This window comes from Pistacia vera, unplaced genomic scaffold (assembly GCF_008641045.1).
Source record: "Pistacia vera cultivar Batoury unplaced genomic scaffold, PisVer_v2 Contig223, whole genome shotgun sequence".
NCBI classification, from domain to species: domain Eukaryota; kingdom Viridiplantae; phylum Streptophyta; class Magnoliopsida; order Sapindales; family Anacardiaceae; genus Pistacia; species Pistacia vera.
Genome location: NW_022196028.1, coordinates 1,093,461 through 1,115,929, shown reverse-complemented (window position 1 = coordinate 1,115,929; position 22,469 = coordinate 1,093,461). Strand labels below are relative to the sequence as shown.

Sequence of the window (22,469 nt, the reverse complement as noted above, 5' to 3'; positions counted from 1 at the left end):
ATCGCTTCCCCAAGCCTTTCACCCTTGTTCGTAGTCTGTTGAATTGCCTCTACCTTGTAGCATTCCCATCACATCGAGAACTAAACCTTCTACCATAGCAAACCCAATTTCTGATTAACTCTGAAATAGAAATCCTAACCTCCATTCCACACACACAAGCTGCCAAGAACAGTAGCAAAGCTATCTAGATCAACTAAAAAACAGTCACTCCACAAAAAACATGTAGAACAAGACAATTGAAAAATCCAACTCTTACCACATCACTGTCGAATCACAACCACACAAGCATCGCAAGTCTTCTATCGGATCTACTTACCTATATTTTCTTTTTTACTAGGCATAGTCTACTTACATTATATGTTTTCTTGTGAAACTTAAATTCATCGTTATTATATACGTGATTACAAGTTGAAATGCGAATGTGCCAAATAGATATGCAATGCGTAAAGCATTCATCACTTGTTTATGCTATTATTCAATTTATCAACACATGATGCATCCAGATGGCTTTATGTGTCAAATGGAAATTTGTTCCCTTGTTTTCGTAAATTGATATTCTTACGCATCAAACTATCATACACTATTATTTAAAAAGGTTTCTTACAGTTTTTATAGTCTTTCAAAATTTATTTGTCAAATATCCACAAAGAAATCCACTCTATATGTCTCAAGAGTTCTCATAAAAGGCTTTTGTAAAGTTTTCAAGATGCCAATTGGGACGGAACTCAATTTTGTGCAAGAAAGTTGTGTCTTGCACTCAACATGAAAGTGTAAGTGTCCTCGTGTTTGTGGGATTCACTATACATATGTCTCAAAAAGTGTTGCAAAAGGTTTGCATAGCTTTTTTAAATCGCTAGTTATAACACAACTAGATTTTAATCAAGCAAATTATACCATACACTCAATAAGAAAGTGCAAGCGTTTTCGTATTTGCAAAATTTATCGTATATATGTTACAAAACTTTTTGTTAAAAACGTTCATAGTGTGTTAAAGTTGTTGATTGTGACGCAACTTGATTTTGGGCAAGCAAACCGTGCCTTACACTTAGTGCAAAATTGCGAGGGTCACTGTATTAGCATTCACTACTTATATGTCATTAAAGTTATCATAAAAACTTTTGTAGTGTTTTCAAGTTGACAAAAGTGACACAACTCAATTTTATGAAAGTAATCAGTGACTTATACTCAATACGAAAGTGAAAGTGTCATCATATTTGCGAAATTCACTATATATACGTCACAAAAGTTCTTGTAATGAGTTTTGATAGTGTTTTCAAGTTGTCGATTGTGACACAACTTGATATTATGCAATTAAATTGTGTCTTACACTAAATACGAAAGTGTAAGGGTCATCTCATTTGCAATATTCACTATATATTTGTCGGGAAAGTTCTCATAAGAAGTTTACATAACGTTTTTGAACTGTCGATTGTGACAATTAGATTTAAGGCAAGTAAATAATGTCTTACACTCAATATGAAATCGCAAGTGTCATCATATTTGCAAAATTCAGCATGGATATTCGGAAAAGTTCTTGTAAAAGATTTTTGTAGCGTTTTTGAGTTGTCGATTGTGACACAACTCGATATTATGCAATTAAACCATGTCTTGCATTCAATACAAAAGTGCAAGTGTCATCGTATTTGCAAATTTCATTGTATATATGTTACAAAAATTCTCATAAAAAGTTTTTAGAGTTTCCAAGTTGTCGATTGTGACGCAACTCGATTTTATGCAAGCAAATAATGTCTTACACTCAATAGGAAAGTGCAAGCTATTATGTAGGTGCCCTAGAGCCAATCCACCTATTGTATTTTGACTCTTTGTATCATGTATAGATTAATAAAAATGCATTTTTCTTCTGTATCATGTAATTCATAATTGTATGTCTTGATTTATGTCCTTAAGATGATAGAATCGTGATGAGGCATTCTGGGTATGTACATGTGGTACTGGCTGCTCAACATCAATTCCCATTGCTGTACAATAGTCATCAAATGTCTTTAAGGTAAATTCATCAACATTGTCCAAACGTATTGCTTTAATTGGGTAATTTGGAAAGTGTGCCTATAATTTGATAATTTTGCCAGTAATCTAGCAAAGACAACATTATGGGTAGATAGTAGACAAACATGTGACCATCGTGCTGATGCGTCAATCAGTATCATAAAGTAGTGAAAATGTCCACTTGGTGGATGAATAGGTACACATATGTCCTCATGAATTATTTGTAAAAATGATGGGAGACCAACTTTAGTGATGGATGGCTTAACTGCCAATTTGCCTTATGAGCAAGCAATACAAGCACTCTCATTAGGTGATAGAATCTTCAGATTCTTTAATAGGTGCCCATGTGAGTTTTCTATGATCTTATGCATCATAGTATATCTTAGGTGACCGAGACGATCATCCCAAATTTTAAAAAGTTCAGAATCAGTGAACTTCTGGTTTATAACTCCATAGACTTCAATATTATTTAAGAATGTGTAATATAACCCCAATGAGAAAGTAGAGATTTTCTCCAGTATATGCTTCTGGCATGAAATATTACCATCGTTGCTATTTATGCTGTTAGTGCAACTGAAGAAGAAGAAGCACTTACTTTAGTTTTCAAGAAGCTAGGGAGTCTTTGGTACTTCCAACCAATGAGAGTCATTTCACCGATAACCCATGTGAGGAAGAAGACCCCAACAGCTCTCTCGATTGACTATCTTGCTAAGGAGGGGCCGCTTCTTCATGAACCAAAAGTTACAGTTTTCCTAAACCAACAGATCCTCTTTCTCGCAGCATTTTTGGAGTAGGCTCAATTCATCGGTTCCACTGAATGCTCCTATCTCTCGGCAAAGATCGTCTAAGTGTGCAGTTACGCTTTGCCATAGAATAGATCAACCTAGTTCCCGTTCTTTTCCAGTGCACGCGCTTTATATCTAAGTGTTTCAAATCTCGATAATGAGGATCCTATGATTACATATGGTGACTGGTCTAGAAACGTCTTAAGCCCCAATATTATTCTGATTAAGGGCACATATAATACGATAATACTATCATAGTGTTGAACGACATGTCAAAAGACAGTGATTGATCTTACTTGTTTAGGTTGTTTGATGACAACCTATTGCAACACATGGATGTTTGTTGAATGCAATTTGATTGGACCCCTCAATTATTAGAAACTACCATGAAGATCCCCTACCGTTTATGTTAGGTGTTAAATTGGATGTTAACCAGGTTTGACTAATAAAATGTCTCAATTGCCCCTAAAAAAATTCAATTTTATACCTTTTCATTACTGATTATGTTTGACTTGTGGAATATCTAAAGTGCCTCTTGAAGCATTTTAGTTTTACATAATATTTTTCTAAAATGTTCTAAATATTTTTAAACTTTCCATTAATTTTTTTTAGTTTATTTAAAATAAATAGAAAAAAGAACTTATAAAATGTGAAAAAAAATTATATTTAGAATTTCTTAAAATTGAATTTAATTTGAAAAAAATTAAGAAAATAAAAAATGAACCTCGAAAATTTAAAAAATGAAAAAATAAATTATAAGAAAAAAAAACTGAAATGAATCCAGCCACCAATCCATAACCGCAAGCCTTGGTGCCAATTGGTTTGGATTTGGCCAATGCAGCTAGATGTTGGCTGCTTCAGCCAATAGAAGTGGCTGGTTTCCTAGGAAAATAGTTGGTCAAGCCAGGCCAATGGCTAAGAATGGCCACGCCTTGCGTAGCCAATAACTGGCTAGGATCTAGCAGTGTAGGCCAGATCCGACGCTGCAAGGCCATAGGTGTTGGTCGATCTTGCTGGCCACTTTTTTTTTTTAATTTTTTAACACTTTCTATATATTTTTCAGATTTTTTTTTTCAATTTTCATATTCTTTAACTTTTATTTTTTTTAGATTTTAAAATATTTTAATATTTTCAGATCTGTTTTATTGATTTGTTTGTGTTTCAAAATATTTTAGTTTTTTTTTTAAAGTTTTTATGTTCTTCTTTTTCAGATTTTTTTTAAATTTTTTTTCATTTTTTTAGATTATTATATTATTAATCTTTCAGATAGTTAATTCTTTATAAAAAAAATTATTTACAAAATATAATATCTTTTCTTTTAACTTAAAAAGTCCGTTTTATCCTTCATTTGTTAGAACTAATGGTTAAAAATTAAAATAGACAGCATGTGGTGTTTTTGGTAGTTTCTAATAATTGAGGGGTGCCGGTAGTTTCTTTGAGTTTCAAAGGTGTGAAATAGTATTAACCCTGTGCTCAATATAAAAATAAAATGTACTGTATTTAGACAAATTTTTTTTGGTGCCTTAGGGCGTGTCCAACCAATTTATAAGTACCTCGACTAATCATGTGGGTTTAAATTAACCTCTAAAGTCCTGAAATTAACAACCGGATAAACCTTCTAATGACCATCCTTATTACAGTCAAGTAGACTCAAACTCAAGAGTAATACACTTAAAAGTTCTGTCGCCGCACCCAACCATCCAGGAGTGATTAATTGTATGTAAAAATTGAGAGAATAATAATGTAGTACAGTTTCCATACATTGGCTTAAATTTGGCCAATTTTTCAATGAGGGCAAAATTGTTTTTGTTGTTATTTTATTTATTTATTTTAAATCCTAGAAATAGTTATCCCTCTTTCCCTTTACAAGTAATGATGTTTTTGTCATTGAGTATTGGGAAAAGTACAATCTCTATCGTCAACGGCCTTTAAATCGCATAAACGATAAGGACATTTTTTAAATTTTCAAAGTTTTGTAACAAATTAAAATTTAGAAAACCCTGAATTTGTTTGTTTATTTTGAGTTCGTCAAATTTCCAACAATTGTGTTAGATTTAACCGGTGGTGGCTATATCACTGGTGGTGGTTGTGTTATGGTCTTTGTTTCTAATGGTGCTTAACCTGGTCTTTTGTGGGGGTGGCTGGTGAGTGTCTATATTCTTTATGTTGATTTTTCTAATAAATTTTATTTTATGTATAGCAATAGTGTCATTTTCAGATTTGATACTTAAGTGTTACTTTTCTCAATCTCAGTGACAAAAATGGCTAACAAAGCAACATTGCGAGCAAGGAATCACGAGCAGCTTTGAATTCCGACAATAGTGAAGAAGTAAGTTGTCGACGAAGTTGCCAAGAAACATCACCTCCGAGCGGCGAGGAAAGTTCTGGCGAGACTGACTAAGAAGAAGGTTAATTTTTTTTAATGAAAAATGATTTGTTTAAACTAAAATAAAATTTTCTCTGATGAAACAGCATATTATTCATATTTAATATCAGGATATTATAGTAATTTCGTAATGAAGTCAGTGATAACAGGTAAGGGTATTGTAGTAATTTGTGTTTCAGTGGATCAGTCTTTACTCATAGGATTTATTAAATTTGCATTCAAATTTATCTTTCCTTTTTATGCAATATTTGTGTTGTAACTATAAAGCTTGGTCTTTCACTGACAGTCTTCATCTGTCAATCCGTTTGTGTTCCAAACGCCAGGAATACTATGATCTCAGCCGAAGAGGCTCTTCAAACTGTTCTTAGAGTGGGTCAGCATCTGCCACCCATTTCTTTGCCGCTTCATGAAGCTCTAGGCAAGGTTTTGGCCCAGGATATTCGAGCTTCTGACCCTTTACCTCCTTTCCCAGCTTCAGTTAAGGTCGAATCAACTATTGCCCATTTTTATTTTTGTATAAGTCATTAGACATTGATATGCTTATATATTAATGTATTCTTTGTTCAATTCTGAAATTAATATACTTTTTCATCTTTACCTCGGATTTTAATTTTATGCTTTTTATGTTTATATTCTCTGAGTTTGAAAATGAACTTTTGATTTTTAGAGCATGAGGGCTATTGGGGAAAGTTTAGTTGAATGGTATTGATTGGATAAAAAATGGTTGTTGCAGGATGGTTTTGCAGTTGTTGCGTCAGATGGGCCGGGTGAATATCCTGTAATAACTGAATCTAGAGCTGGAAATGATGGAGTTGGTGTGATTGTCACTCCAGGAACTGTTGCATATGTCACAACTGGAGGTTAATATAGTACCTATATTTATGATTATAAAATTTTGATCTCTTTTGCTGATTTATAGATGCTACTTCTATCAATTACAGCTGTGTTGTTTGGGTAATGTCTAGCGTTTGAATAGGGCAATTGAATGTACATCAGTGGTGTTAGTAAGATTTTTAAGAAGATTCGGAGCTTAGCAGCTTGTGTAATGACTTCCAACTTTTCATTGCTATTTGTTAGATGCTTGCGATCATTTACAATTTGGCTCTTACTAAAGGGCAAGGACACATACTATAATCTGAACTGAGGAAACAAGAAAAATTTAACTGCACAGGGCGTTGAAACTCACCTTTGATGTCTGGATAAGAGGAAGTAATATAAACTGCCTAGAACTATTTTATTTTCATCTTTTTGTGTGTGAATCCAGTGTCAGTCCTAGGGCAATAGAAAACACGGAACTAGTTGTAGTAGCTTTATGTTTTCCCATCTTTTAATCATTTTTTCAAAGAAGAAAAGTTCTATTAAATGCTTATTTAACTGGCAATAGCTCTCTTTTGTTATTTTTGGTCACAATTTATTGGATTATTGATTATGTCTCAAATTAGTTATGCCTTTTCCTGTATGGTTCAGTCTTAAGGAGTAAGGTGTCGCAACATGTTATAAGAGCATATTTGACCTGTAGTCTTGTATTTGATTGGTAAGTTGTTCTATTTATTCAGTTACAGGTGTGTACACATGTGTTTGGATAGACATTTTGTGCTTGTGTGAATCTGTGTCACAAATCCGGTAATCAAGTTCAACCATGCAAGCGAGGGGTGTGTTAGAGTTTAGAGACTGTTGTTGGACCCTTCCCAATAATCTTAGGCTTTTTGAGGGAATTTTGTTTTAATATTTGAGAGTTTATATATTTTTCACCCTTCAATTATTTGTTCCTCAAGATGGTATTAGAGTCAAATAAACAAGAAGTTTTGTATTTGTATTTTTATTTTTACTTTTCCTGATAAGAAACAAAGAAGAGTCCTAATAATGAGAAAATAGCAAAGGAGCCATAAGACATGCAGTTTTCACCAATTTTGAGGTTAATTAAGGTTATCTCAATTAAGAAAGCTGGTGCCTCCTAACTATTGGAAACCTTGTATTCTCAAGGTTAATTTTATTATGCACGTTGATTTTTTTACCCATTTTTCATCTTTTTTTTCTTACCTTCAGGACCAATTCCTGATGGTGCTGATGCAGTTGTTCAAGTTGAGGACACCCAAGAAATCAAAGATGGTAATGTCAATTTTAGGTGAGTAAGTATATTGGCTAAAACTAGCAAAGGTGTTGATATTTGTCCAGTGGTATGATTCCACTGTTTGATTTTTGTTTTGACATTTATGTTCAAATATTTATGATTTTTTGCTATTCAATAATAAGCTCATGGCACAAGTAATTGAATTTATATTATTATCATCGATATGTAGAGCATTGTTTATCATTTCCCTTTACCCATGGTACTAGTAATTGCACTGTTTAAGGCTAAAAGTAGTTAATTTGATGCTGGTTATGTTGTCCCTTCTAAGCCATCATAGTCTTAAGTTTTTGATAACAAATAATTCTCAAGTATATGTTGGTAAGAAATATTGTTTTCTAGAATCTGCATATCAGATTTGCAATAATTAATTTGTACAGATATTGTACCACATCACAAACCATTATTCTTTGGAGTTGGGAAATTTTCTTTTCATGGTTTATCAAGGATTCGATTGCAATCATTAAATAAAATTTAGAGGGAATCCGATAGAACCTAACCTGCAAATTACCCAGACTACCAGCAAACAATCCACATTCACAAGCCAAAATCTCAACACAGTAAGAGGAACTTGTTGTATTAATCTCAGCAGACAATAGATCCACAGAAAATATATATATTCCAACAATCCTATCCTCAGTATTTAATAAGCAAAATAATTCAGAAAATGCAGTGTAAAGTACAACCCAGAAAGATAAGCAAAAGACTGACTTCGAGGGTCAGCCACCTCCACAAATACTGACTTCGAGGGTCAGCAGCCTCCTTTCCAATTTACTTTCCAAAAGTCCCCTTCTTTCTCTCCCCTCCTGTTTTTATTCTTTCCTGGCACCTTTTGTGCTCCTAACTGAATTCTCCTATATTCACTCCCATCAAGCCATCTGTCCTTTCTAACAAACTCAACCTTTTACACACAAGTGTCAGCAAATATTCTTCTGCTTTTTACCCCTGCTCTTCCTACGGTATACCAGTCCTCTTGGTTGTTCATCATTACCCTCCCCAAGGAGAACCACCTTGTCCTCAAGGTGGAAAGAAGGAAATTGGTGGTGAATAATGTCAAAATCCTCCCATGTGTTTTCATAGGACGGTAAGCCCTTCTATTGAATCAGCACCTCCCACTGTCCATTCAGAAGTTTCCTTTTTTTGAGAACTGCTTTAAGTTCCAGTTGTAACACTAAATCTTCGTTGAGGGTTGTCGGTAGAGGTTGACTATTGGGAATTGGGAACATTGCTTTCTTTAGTTGTGAAACATGAAAAACGTCGTGTATACGAGCTGAAGAAGGTAGAGCCAACCTGTATGCCACAGCCCCAATTCTGTCTATGATTTCAAAAGGACCGTAAAACCGTGGGCTCAATTTTTTATTATACCGAGGGGCTACAGAACGTAATCTATATGGTTGTAACTTCAAATAGACAGAGTCTCCGACCTCAAATGTCACCTCCCGACGATGGCGATCAGCATACACTTTCATACGGTTTTGAGCTTTGAGAAGATTGGCCTTTAACTCCTCAAGAACCCGGTTTCGTAGTTAAAGTTGCTGGTCAACTTCTTCAACGGAAGATGTATGGTCAGCATAGCGTAGCACTGTTGGAGGGTCCCAGCCATAGAGAGCCTTAAATGGACACATTCTCGTGGAGCTATGATAAGTGGTGTTGAACCAGAATTCTGCCCAGGGAACCCATTTTGGCCATTGTTGTGGGTGGCTATTAACAAAGCATTGAAGGTACGTCTCTAAGCAGCGGTTTACCACTTCTGTTTGACTATCCGTCTGCGGATGGTAAGCTGAACTCATGTGTAAATGTGTCCCAGACTGTTTGAATAATTCCGCCCAAAAATTGCTCATGAAAATTCTGTCTCGGTCTGAAACAATGCTTCGGGGAAAACCATGCAACCTTACCACTTCTTTTATAAACAGATCTGCCACCACTTTGGCTGTGTACGGGTGTTTAAGGGTGATAAAATGGTTGTATTTCGTCAAACGATCGACCACAACCAGAATGGTATCAACCCCATTTGCTTTGGGCAACCCTAGAATGAAATCCATAGAAACATCAGCCCACACCTGAGTAGGAATCGGCAATGGTTGAAGCAAACCTGCTGGACTTAGTGCATCATATTTATTTTGTTGACGACAAATTCCTTGATATTGTTCTTCATTCCCTCCCAAAACACCACGTTCGAGATCCACTTATATGTCCGAAAAAATCCAGAATGGCCCCTAATGGGTGAAGTATGAAATTCTTGGAGTATCTTTTGGATGTGAGGTCCAGATTTAGGTAATACTAACCTGTTATTGTACAACAGATGGTGTCCCACCAATTTGAAATGAGGATGGCTGTTCGGGTCAATCAGTAATTGTTGTATTATCCCACATAATTTGGCATCCCGCTGAACTGCATCTTCTAAACTGTCTAATCCAAAAAAACATCCCACAGACAGAGCATGATGTTCAACCGTATCAGGCATCCTGGAAAGAGCATCTGTTGCTTTGTTTTGCGGTCCAAGTTTATATTGGATACTGAAATCAAGTCCTAACAGTTTGATAACCCACTTCTGCTGACTTTCACTTAAAAGTTTCTGGTCTGTTAAGAAATGGAGACTCCGCTAATCTGTCCGGATAACAAAGCATCTGCCCAAGAGGTAATGGCGCCACTTTTGTACAGCCAGGACTATGGCCATCAATTCCCATTCATAGACAGATTTCAGTTTAGAATTGAGAGACAACCCCTTGCTGAGAAATGCGATAGGTCGCCCTTCTTGCATCAATACAGCCCCTAATCCGCTGCCTGAAGCATCTGTCTCTATAATAAATTCCTGAGTGAAATTGGGCATCCGGAGGACAGGGACACTGGTCATGATTCGCTTTAACTCTTCGAAAGCCCGTTGAGCTACTACATTCCACACAAAATAATCCTTTTTTAATAGTGCAATGAGTGGAAGAGCTATTTTACCGTAATCACGTACGAATCGGCGATAATATCCTGTCAGCCCAAGAAAGCCTCGGAGTGCCCTGATGTCCTTTGGTTCTGGCCATTTAGTTATGCTGTCTATCTTTGAAGGATCCACGGTCACACCCTTAGCTGACACTATATGTCCCAAGTATTCTAACTGAAACTGTCCGAATTGACACTTCTTCTGATTAACCACCAACTGATTCTCCAACAATACCTGCAAAATAATGCTTAAATGCTTTGCATGTTCGTTTATTTCCCGGTTGTAAATCAGTATATCGTCGAAGAACACCAATAAAAATTTTCTTAAGTAAGGCCTGAATACATCATTCATGACTGCTTGAAAGGTTGCCGGTGCATTGGTAAGGCCGAAAGGCATTACGAGGAATTCATAGTGCCCCTCGTGTGTTCGAAAGGCAGTCTTGGGTGTATCCTCTGGTTTCACTCGGATTTGATGATATCCGAATTTCAAATACAGTTTCGAAAATAATGTTGCCCCTTCTAGCTCATCAAACAATTCGTCGATCGCGGGAATCGGAAATTTATCCGGAATTGTTACTTTATTAACTGCCTGATAGTTTACACACAATCTCCACCCTCCATCCTTCTTTTTCACCAATAAAACAGGGCTGGAGAACGGACTGATGCTTGGCTTTATAATTCCTGAGGTCAACATTTCCTTGACAATACACTCTATTTCATTTTTCTGATAATAAGGATACCGATATGGCCTGAGGTTCGGCGGTTGTGCTCCCAGAACCAACTGAATGGCATGATCTTTTGACTGGACAGGTGGTAACCCCAAAAGAGGCTCAAAGACTCGGCTAAATTTACCCAAAACCTCCAGCAAACTATCATCGATACTCCTAATCTGTTCACACTAAGTCTGTATCTGCCCGAACTCTACCAAACAGCCCTGTCCTTCATTCTGTACTGCCTTAATAATCGCTTTGAGGGATACCATAGTTTTGCTAAGCGACGGATCCCCATACAGGCAAACTATCTGGTTGCCGAACATGAACCTCATAGTTTGTTGTCTCCAATCCGTCCTAGTTTCACCTAGAGTTTCAAGCCATGCAATACCCAGAACTACGTCAGCACTGCTCATATCAAATGGGAAAAAATTTTGCACAATCGTCACCTCCTGTAATTCTAAACCCACGTTCCGACATTCCCCTTCACACCTCACACTATACCTATCACCTACTTTGACCCCGAAAGATTGCGTACCAACCACTGGCATTCTCAACCTCTCTACAACCGTTGAACTAATAAAATTTTGGGAAGCCCCACTATCAATCAACACAATCACTTCCTTACCTTGGATTTTTCCCTTGAGTTTCATTGTCTTCGGACCCTGAATCCCCACCACTGAGCTTAAAGAAAGCTCCACATTTTCCTGCTGTAGCTCTGTTCCTGTTTCGAAAGTACCCCCACTCCCAATCAGATCTGAATCCTCTTCCTCTTCATCAATCAAAATGATCTGGAATTGTTTCTCCCCACATTTGTGCCCAATCGAGTATTTCCCATCACACCTAAAGCAAATCCCTTTTTCTCGTTTTCTCTGAATCTCTGCATCTGTCATTCGACGGAAGGGAAAGTCTCGCCGTTGGAAGTTCTGCCGATCGAATGGCTTGAAGTTCGTCGTCGATTGATCGCATGTGGAGGAATTCGCCGATGAACCTTGCGTGGAAGATTCCGGTGGTCGTCCACTGAGATGTGAGAAGGAATTTGGGTTTGGGTTAGATTTTAGGGATTCTATCGCATTGGGAAATTTGGGATTAATATTAATTCGGGTCGGGTTGTCAAAGCGGGTTAAACTCCTGGATCCATCTGAAAATCCCAGCCCTAATGTGCGTGAGGCCTTGTTTGCTCCCACTTGGGCTTCTTCCAAGGCTTGATTCTTTTCTTCAACTCTTTGGGCCAGTTCAATAGTCTGAACTAATGAATTTGGTTGGCCCATTCTAACCTCAGCCCTAACTTCTGTTTTTAATCCATTCACAAACGCGACCTGTAGGATCTATTCTTTCTCCCCTACCAAAAGAGCTGCTACTGATTCAAACTGACGGCGGAATTCCACCACTGAACCAGTTTGCTTCATTGCCATTAAGGATTCATACGGGTTGAGTTCTTGGGATCCACTGAATCTTTGAAGTAGCACTGATTTCAACATAGCCCACGAACTTGCCGGCGTTCTGGATTCGGTCCATTGGAACCAATTGATAGCTTCTCCCTCCATGCAGACAGCAGCTGCTGCCAACTTTCCTTCTTCCGATATACCATTGATACTGAAGTACCGCTCTACTCTAAAGATCCACCCATAAGGATCTTCACCAGAAAAGACTGGCATCTCCAATTTTCTTCCCCCCATTTCATTGCGGTTTTGGTTAATGCTTCTAGACCCACTGTCTCCATTTACATTTTCTTCGTTGTGAGACTGAACATTTTCTGTTGAACGGACCTCTGCTCTACCTGCCTCTTCTTCATTCTTTCCTCGTACCCATGACTGTAACTCCACCAAGCACCCCCGGATGGTCCCCATTTTAACTCCCAACTTTGTAACCTCTTTCTCCACATTATCAAGTTTAGAATCCATCCTCGTCAAGACCATTACCCAGACCACAATGCTCTGATACCACTTGATAGAACCTGACTTGCAAATTACCCAGACTACCAGCAAACAATCCACATTCACAAGCCAAAATCTCAACNCTGAAACTTATAATACCCATTACAAGTTTAATTGGATTACGAAGGTCAAGCCAATGCTTATTCATTGGCTGCTAGACAAAACATTGAGATTCAAGATTAATTTTGCTGATTTTCTTTTATTTAAACATCTTTTCTGCACTGACCTTTATTGTTCAACATACTTGCTGCCAAGATTAATCGCTTTACAGTTTACGTACTTGAAGATTAACCAAAATGTCTACCGAAAGTCTGATTTATTTTATTTTATTTTCAAGTTTTGGCAGATGTTAATTTGCATCTTTTGAAATATGTCCAATGGGTTAACTGAACAATTTTGAATCTTTTTGCCCTTCATGGATACAACTGTGTTTGTTTTTCCTTTTTCAAACTATATTTTGTTGAATAATTACAGTTTAACAGTGCCTCTTATAAAACTACTCTCATTCCTTTCTTCTTCCAATCACTCAATTTTCACAACATTGATCTTATCCATCTAATTATAGTAAAACTGTGTATTTTCAAAATATTAAGATTTTAGTAAGGTGTATATCAACTGATTTTAAAAGAAAATATTTAAAGTTTTGTCATGCTTGAAATTGTAATTCAATGAGCTTTTCTCTCAAATTTTGCTATAAATTGTTACTTTTCATACTAAAGAGATTAAATTTTCATTCTAAATATCAGTCTTCAACTTCACATAATAGTTACACAGTCCAAGGGTTTACAAATCTTAAATTAAATGGTGAGTGAGAGAATGTTCCTCTAAATTAAAATACTCACAAATTATTTTTAAATCTTGAAAATAAAGCATTAAAGGTCATATCCTCTCACACCATCCTTATAATTACAAGAAACCTATGTGTTCTTTCATACCATCCTTGTAATCACAAAAACCCCCAAAACTTCAATTTTATTGTATGGTACCATCACTATTTTAAAATCGGATCGGACCGGTCGGTCCAACCGGTTGGATCGGGAATCGGTCACGTGTACGGTTCGAGTCAACATTAAACCCGTCAGTATGCATTTAACCGTTTTAACCTGGTCAAAACTCGGATAAAGTCAATGAACCGTCGGTCCAACCAGACCGGTGGATAAACCGGTGTGATTTCAAAAACCCCTAACCCTACGCAATTGCACTATCGCAGTCCATTCCACTGATTTCCTTTCTCTGTTTCTCAGCTTCTTCTCTCTTAGTTTCTCTACTAAAATTTCTCAGATTTCTCTTCGAAAATTTCTCTCTGAAATCCCACTCAAATCGCAATCAACTCCACTCAAATGGCAATCAAATTGTAACTAAGATGGCTGCGGCTTTGGCCAGAGAAGATCTAGCGAGGATGATGAGCAGAACGATGAGCAGTCGCCCGACGATGCGGTCGGGGAGTCAACAGAACTGGATGGCGTCTGCAAGTCTGGCGTCAGCGAGCATCCGGGAGGCATGGAATTCACAAACAAATGTGTTTGCACAGAGCCAACGGCAGGATGATGAAGAGGAGCTGAGGTGGGCGGCAATCAAACGGCTGCCCATGTATGATCGGTTGAGAAAGCGGATGCTGAGGCAGGTTCTTGCGAATGGGAAAATTGTTCACGATGAGGTGGATGTGAGCCATGGAAAATGAGTGGTTTAGAGTTAGTAAAAAAATAAGATGTGGTCAACAAAGTTTGCTTTGGGAGTCAACATGGAATTTTAAGCCATTTTGTAAGAGATGGTACAATCATGACGTCAAGAATATCTATACTGGTTTGAATTTTGTGAAGCCCACGAGCATTAGATATGGTCAATTCAATTCATGCCAATTTTTAATCCATTTTCTCTGTTAATGACATCATACTCTTGTTTTCTTAAACCAAAACAAGTAAAATCAACCCGCTATCTTATTAAAACGCAGCAACATCTACCACTTTGAGAATCATACGACATTAAGTATTATTACATTTTTAAAAAGTATATTATAAACTTTTTACCTAGAATTTTATATTTTAAACTTAGTATCTATTTAAATTAAAATACAAGTTTTAACTTATGATTTCTATATTTTACTGAAATTTACGTAGATGATGGTGATGATTATGATGATGGTGATGAATTTTGATACTAGTGTGTGAAGCTCAATCAACATAGAAACAGATTAAAGAAAAAACACTTGCATCAAATGTTTTGTTATTAATTATTATGTATTTTGTCATTTAATATATAAATACAACATCATATTTAGATTTGAACTTTGAATTATTGTTAAATACTTAAATTATGTTGAGATTGTTGTTAAATTTGAACTTTGAATCATGTTAGACAGTAATTAAGTTGTTATTGTCTTATTAAAAAATAAAAATCTAAAAAAAAAGTTTTTTTAAAAATATGCTGATGTCGATCCAACCGATGGTTTAACCGGTTGGACCGGTTGAACCGTGACCCGACCAACAGAGCGGTTTACCCTCCAGTCCAGTTTTTAAAACAATGGGTACCACATGATATCATATCAGGTTTCTCTTTTCGTAATTATTAATACCATATCAGGCTTCTCTTTTCGTAATTATTAACTTCGTATCAATTTGCAACATCACCATGCATATCCCACTTGTCCCATGTGCATCTACCAACCCATTTTTATTATCACAAATTAATAATAACACTTTTTTCTTTAATTTTAAACATTCATTTTAAATAATATATATATATACACACACAAAAAAAAAAAAAAAAAAGTATTCAAAGTGATTTATTTAATTGAGAAAGAGAGACAAAATTTGGTAAGGGAAAGTTGTTTAGCGAAAGAAAGGGACAAGAAGGAGAATGATAAAAGGGAGTTGGTTTTGTTAAGTANTTGAAGATTCACTATTTTCTATTCCATAATACTTTTTAATTTAAAAGCTCATAGTTTTTTATTTTGAAGGGATGGGACATTGAGAAAGATGCGATAGTATTACAATCTGGACAAAGAATAGGTGCTTCTGAAATTGGGTTACTTGCTACGCTTGGCGTGACAAATGTGAAGGTATTAAAATATTTCTCTCTCTGTGTTTGATAGATTCGTAATAAACTGAGGGCTAATAATGTCATGCAGGTGTATAGAACACCTACTATTGCAGTGCTTTCTACAGGAGATGAACTTGTACATCCAACGGTTCAGTGTCTAAACCGTGGCTAGGTACCTTCTATCTCCAATGAACTTTAATGTGTACGTTTTCAGAAGCCTTCTTTTCCTTGGTAAATTCTCAAGTAAGTTCCTCTTCTAATTATTTATGCTTGACTATGCTTTTGTTCAGTTTTGGGAGTCTTGACTTTAGTCTACACTTGTGATTGTGGTATGTGGCAAATACACACTGGAAGACAAAGGGCTCCTATTTATTTATTTTATTTTTTTGGTGGGAGGGATATGTAAGATAATAAGTTGCTGGTTGTTTTTTTGGAAAAAGCTGAATATTTGTCAATGTTGAAACCATTTAACATCAAGTTGAAGGCATATGACGTTCCCTTGGCAGTCAATGTCCTCTCCTTTCTGCTTTTTTTTTTTCTCTCTCTCTCTCTCAAAGCTTGTGCATGGGATGGGGGGTTCAGATTTAAATTTTTTTCCCAAGAGTCCTTTTTAATGAAAACCATTGAAGAAAAATTTACAAGAAAATAGCCTTAAAATTTAGGATTCCAAATCCTGCGATCTTCAAAAATCGATGATAACATTCTCACACTAATGAAAGAAGAGAGAACACTCATTAGCTTCCTCATCCTTTGGATTTCTAACTGAGTGAAGAATCCATCCAAAAGAATGCTTATCATATTTAATGCCATCCAATTTATGGATTTTAGATTTGGATTTGGGTCAATGTTGGCTCATTTCTCCCCTTTGGTTTGTACAGTTTATAATATCTGCATACACACAAATATGACTCTACAATGGTTTATCATTTCTGCAGATGAGGGAGTCAAACTGTCCAATGATACTGGCAGCAGCAGTGCAAAGTTATTGATCTTGGTATTGCTAGAGACAATGAGGAAGAACTTGAAAAGATCCTGCATAATGCCTTTTCTGCTGGGATTGATATTCTAATAACTTCTGGTGGTGTTTCCATGGGAAAAAAGGATTTTGTCAAGCCATTGCTTGAAAAAAGAGGGACAGTACATTTCAGCAAGGTGAGATTTGTCCTGTTAATGTTTTCTTCAATCTTTAGAATTTTGACTGTATTCCTAGGCTTAGGACAGGAGAAGCAATTTGTAGTTGGAGGTAGGAGAAAGAAATGTATGATCATGTGCTGAGCTTTAGTAACTGATTCAACTTTACTAGTTTTAGTTAGTATAGACAAAATTTGTGATCATTTTGGTTTGGATTGCCTTTTCAGGTTTGTATGAAGCCAGGGAAGCCTTTGACATTTTTTGAGATAAGTTTAAAGCCAGTAGAGAATATGATGGTGAATAAAACACTTGCATTTGGTTTACCTGGAAACCCAGTGAGCTGTCTTGTATGTTTTCATCTCTTCATCGTCCCCACCATTTGCCATCTTTCTGGATGGGAAAACCCTCATCTTTTGAGGTTGTTGAAACTTCCATAATATTGTTCTCCTCTCTGTTTGACCATTTGTACGTTCTTAAAATATTATTTATCCATTAATAAATGAAAATCAAAGCAAAATTACAGTTTGAGTGAATACTGTCCTCTTTTTTCTGTACCATGTACAGGGTGCAGGCTCGTCTTCTCCAGTTTGTGAAGACAGATAGAGTACGACCAGAATTTCATCGTGCTATTATTAGATGGAAATCCAATGATGGATCAGGCAATCCTGGGTAAGTTGTTTAGCCATGTTTTCTAGAGGCTTGGGATCTGGGTTCCAGGATTGGGATTCAATTGCAACCACCAAGGACCTAAATTCTACTGTGTTATGTAGGGTGTGAGAGTTGGACCATTTTCACTTTCCTAGTGCATTAACATTATCCATAAAATGTTCTTTAATGTGTTTCAGATTTGTTGCTGAAAGCACTAGCCATCAGATGAGTGGCCGACTTTTAAGTATGAAATCAGCCAATGCCTTGTTGGAGTTGCCAGCAGGTTGCAGTTTAATTTCTGCTGGAACTTCTGTGTCAGCCATCACAATTTCAGATTTTAGTAGTACTGGTATTATTGAGACTGGCTTAGGATCAGTTTTGGCTTCTACAATGAACGGAAGCACAACCAAAGAGGCAAGTACAAATGCTTCTGTTGGATCCCCCGTGTTCACAACCCAAAAACAGCAACCAATTCTCACACCACAGTTAGCTTCTCTGCTTCGCCTACACGATTGACCGCGAAATATCTCTCAATCCTAAACAGCCACCCATATGGATCTTCGACGTAGAAGACTAGGAACTCCAACTTGCAGCCACCGAAATCCCCCCGAATGGTGTTGTTGGCGTTGCTTGATTCACCGTGATGCTTGTTCCGACTCCACCTCTAGGTTGACCATCCCGGTTTTCTCCTCTGTTCGGGCCACTTCCACCTCCTGGTTGACCATCTCGGTTTTCTCCTCCGTTCAAACCATCTCTACTCTGGTTGTTGCCTAAAGGTAACTCTGTCAACTTGCCCCTCTCTTCTCTCTTGAGTTCTTCTTCCTTTTTCCTTCGCATCCAACCTTGTAGTTCTATTAAACACTTTATGATATTACCCATGTCCACCCCGATCTTGGCTATTTCCCTTTCCACATTTTCTACTCTTGTCTCCATTCTCGTTGCAACCATAACCCAGGTGAACTACTCTGATACCACTTTTGTTGGATCCCCGCGTGTTCACAACCTAACAACAACAACCAGTTCTCAAGTGGAATAGCAAGCCAATTCTTTAAATAAAACAGAGGATGAATAAATGGAAATGGTTGTAATGAAATGGAACAGATAAGCAAGTGATAAACTGATTACTTAAAGGAAACGGATAATATGCAAATGGAAATGGTGATGATGAAATTCAAAACAAAATGATAAACTGAGTAACTATATTAGTCAAATAAAGCATAAAAGAAACCCATCCTAGTTGAACTTCGAGGGTCAGCTTTCCTCCCCAATATCCTTATGAATTTCTTTGTGATCATTCTCTCAATTGCCTCCCTTTTTTATTCACTCTTTCCCCTAACAAAATTATTCCTTTATCCCCTCCTTTACTGCCATCTGTTCATCTCATAACCAATTCCTATAGCTCATCTAACAGCTCACCCTTTGGAATCTTTCTTGTTATAGCCCAAATTCCCTTGCTTGCCTCCCTTGGCTTTCTTACTGTATACCACATATCGGGTTGTTTCATCAGTTTCTGAGGACACTTTCAAAGTAGCTATTCTCACAGTAAGTGATATAGTTGCATTGGCAACTGGGCTTGATCGAAGGTACTAAATATGTGTATATGCGTGCTCTCTGTCTCTCTCTTTTACATCCTTTTTTAATGCTTTGTGTGTCTATATATTTATTCATCCATCCAGTTTAGATATGTTAAAAAACAAAACAAAGAAAAGACATCTAGGTACACCTTTTTGGCTCAGTAGGTTTAAAAATCTTTATGGATGCTATAGTGATAGAGCAGAGTTAATGTTCTACCTTATATGAGTTAGATATGGAGCAATATATAGCAAACAGTGGATGATTATATCTTTGTCCTAGGATGACTCAATCTTTCGGATCATCTTCTCTAAGTTGTCCTTAATTGGGAATGTGAAGATTATTACCTAAACTTAATAGCTTTTGGATACACCTTTCTGAATCATTGTTTTAGAAGGGTCACTTACTCAATGCCATATTAAAAAGCCAAGTTGATATTACTCCTTGTTAAAGCGAAAAATGGAAAGTACTAAGTGCTATGCAACAGTATTCTGGAAATAGTATGGCAATCATCAAGTCATCTTGGTGGTGTTCTTTCTTATTTTTGCTTCTGTTGTGCTAGTATTACAACTTCTTTGTGAGCATTGGGCTATAAATAAACTGATAACACTCTAGAACTATCTTTTTTTGTAATGCTTGACTATTTGAAGAATTGACCACGCTTGAAATCTTTTTGAAAGCATTAATGACCATTTTACTAAAGGCCTTTGGTTGTGTAAGCCATGGCCGATTAACTGATTCATGAAAAATGTTGTACACTTCTTAAATTTAATATGCTAGACATGCATAGTAGAACGATGCAGAAACTTTGGTTTAGTTCTCAGTGAACAATGGATTTCCATTTAGTTCAAATTATTAGAAAAATAAGAAAAATGTCTCCTACTTTTATCTTTCTGTTTCTGCATTGCATTTTGATAGTAAATGATATTGAACACATTTAATTTTCAGTGGGCCTAGAGCTGTTTCTGTTGTAAATTCCTCATCATAAAGGTTAGGTGGAGTGAGGGTAGTTGCAATAGTTGTAGTCCCAGATGATGTAGTGAAAATCAAAGATGTTGTCCAGAGATGGTCTGATATTGACAGAATGGATCTCATTCTTCCCCTTGGTAAGTTTCAGATTGTATTCAGCTAGTTAAATTCTGTGGGTGAATTTGTTTTTTGGGTTATCCTAACCTTTTCCTTCTCTTTTTTGAATATATTTTGAACAAGGTGGCACTGGCTTCAACCCAAGAGACGTTACCCCTAAAGCTACAAAAGAGTTGGTTCAGAGGGAAACACCTGATCTTTTGTATGTAATGATGCCAGAGAGTTTAAAGGTACCAACAATATTTTTTTGGAAGTTATTAGTTAATACATCATAGCTTGTTGTGTAACAATTTGAACTTTTCTACATATGATTATGTCTTGATTGATAAAAGTGTTTTGTAAGTAACTGTGTAATTGTTGTGGAATTGTCACTTTAACATTGAAGTAATTTTTGGGGAGTCAGTAGAAGTTCAAGCAAAATTCATTTGATTCAAATTACTGACGGTTTAGTCCTTAGTTGTATGCCAACATGCACTCCTTTAATTTACCATGTACTACTGCAAGTTTGAAGTTCAAAATGACTATTTAGATGTATCTCTGTTGTCTTCTTGAATGTCATATCTCCTGTTTGTTTAAATTTCAAAGTCTTAGCCATTTTTCCAGTTAAGTTTATAAGTATTAATATTAAATCTGGTAAGAGATAGTAAAGTCATATATTTGAATTCTAGGTATGGTGCATCATCTGTTAGGTTTATCTTTCTAGCCCTTAATGTTTAAACTTTTCTTAATGCCATTTTTTTCCTCATTATCTCGAATTGGGATCATTCAATCAGTTTTCCATGAAAGTTTCTTGGCTTCTATGTGTGCAAATCAGTGGCTGTTACATGCTGACAGTATGCCTATTTTATTTATGTTGATCTAACCAGTTTCATGGAAGATTTTCTGCATACTAATAAATCTTTTTTCTATTGGTGTATTTTGATAGGGCCTTTAGCTAAACCCCTTCATTGTACATTCATTTTATGCACTGTGCTGCACACCCCTCATTAATTCATGGTCACTTTCCTGTTTGTTATCATTGTTGAATATATATTTTCTGCACTGTTTATTTGGGCTTCTACTGAATGCCGTTCTCATGAGTAAGAATTCTTTCTTCCTCTCTATTGTCTAAAACAGGTGACACCATTTGCTATGCTCTCGCGCTCTGCTGCAGGGATTATAGGGTCAACATTGGTAAGCTGTGATATTGTTATGCTATTGTTACCCATAGATATTGTAGTGTGAAGGATGCTCATCATGAGTTTTTTTTTTTTTTTTTTTTCCTCTTTTTTCTTAAAGGCTTTTATAATTGCATTATATCAGTGACCTGCCATCATCTTTTGCCATGTTGTGTATGGTTATTATATGTTGTACATATAATCAACATCAATTCTTTAATGTTACTAATCTGAACATTTTACAATGGCATTCTGCTTATTTTGTGTACTCAGATCATTAACATGCCTGGGAATCCGAATGCGGTTGCTGAATGCATGGAGGCTTTGTTGCCGGCCCTTGAACATGCATTGAAGCAGATAAAGGGTGACAAGAGAGAGAAACATCCTTGTCATGTCCCGCACGCACAAGCGGCGCCAGTGGATACATGGGAGCAAAGTTACAAGATGGCTTCTGGTGGTAACTGATAAGAACCCACTCCAATGACTCAACAATTTGGGTTGGGCCATGGGTCTTTCATGGGCTTAGGTAGAACTCTACTTGGAAAACCGACTTGCTAAGGGAGGGTGCCTAAGCCTTTATAACCCACATGCCCACCATTTTCCCTTTCAATGTGGGATCCTAACATTCCACCATGCTTCTGCAACCGACGTCCACGTCGGCCACTTTACCCCCATCGGCCTCTTTACCCCTTGGGTGACTACGTCGATCTCTTTGCCCTCGGGCCTCCATGCCCTTTTTTGGGGTAGCAGCTTGGGCCATGGGTCAGCCTGCCACGCGTGCGCTGCCACATAGGCGCAGGATCATGCTCTGATACCAATTGATAATAACCCACTCCAATAACTCAACAATTTGAGTTGAGACATGAGTCTTTCATGGGCTTGGGTAGAACTCTCCTTGGAAAACCGACTTGCTAAGGGAGGGTGCCTAAGCCTTTATAACCCACATGCCCAC

At 36.8% G+C, this 22,469-nt stretch overlaps 1 pseudogene; it reads left to right on the top strand.

The window, feature by feature from the left end:
• Positions 1–5,508: 5,508 nt before the first annotated feature.
• On the top strand, positions 5,509–21,982 carry LOC116130547 (annotated as a pseudogene).
• Positions 21,983–22,469: the final 487 nt, after the last annotated feature.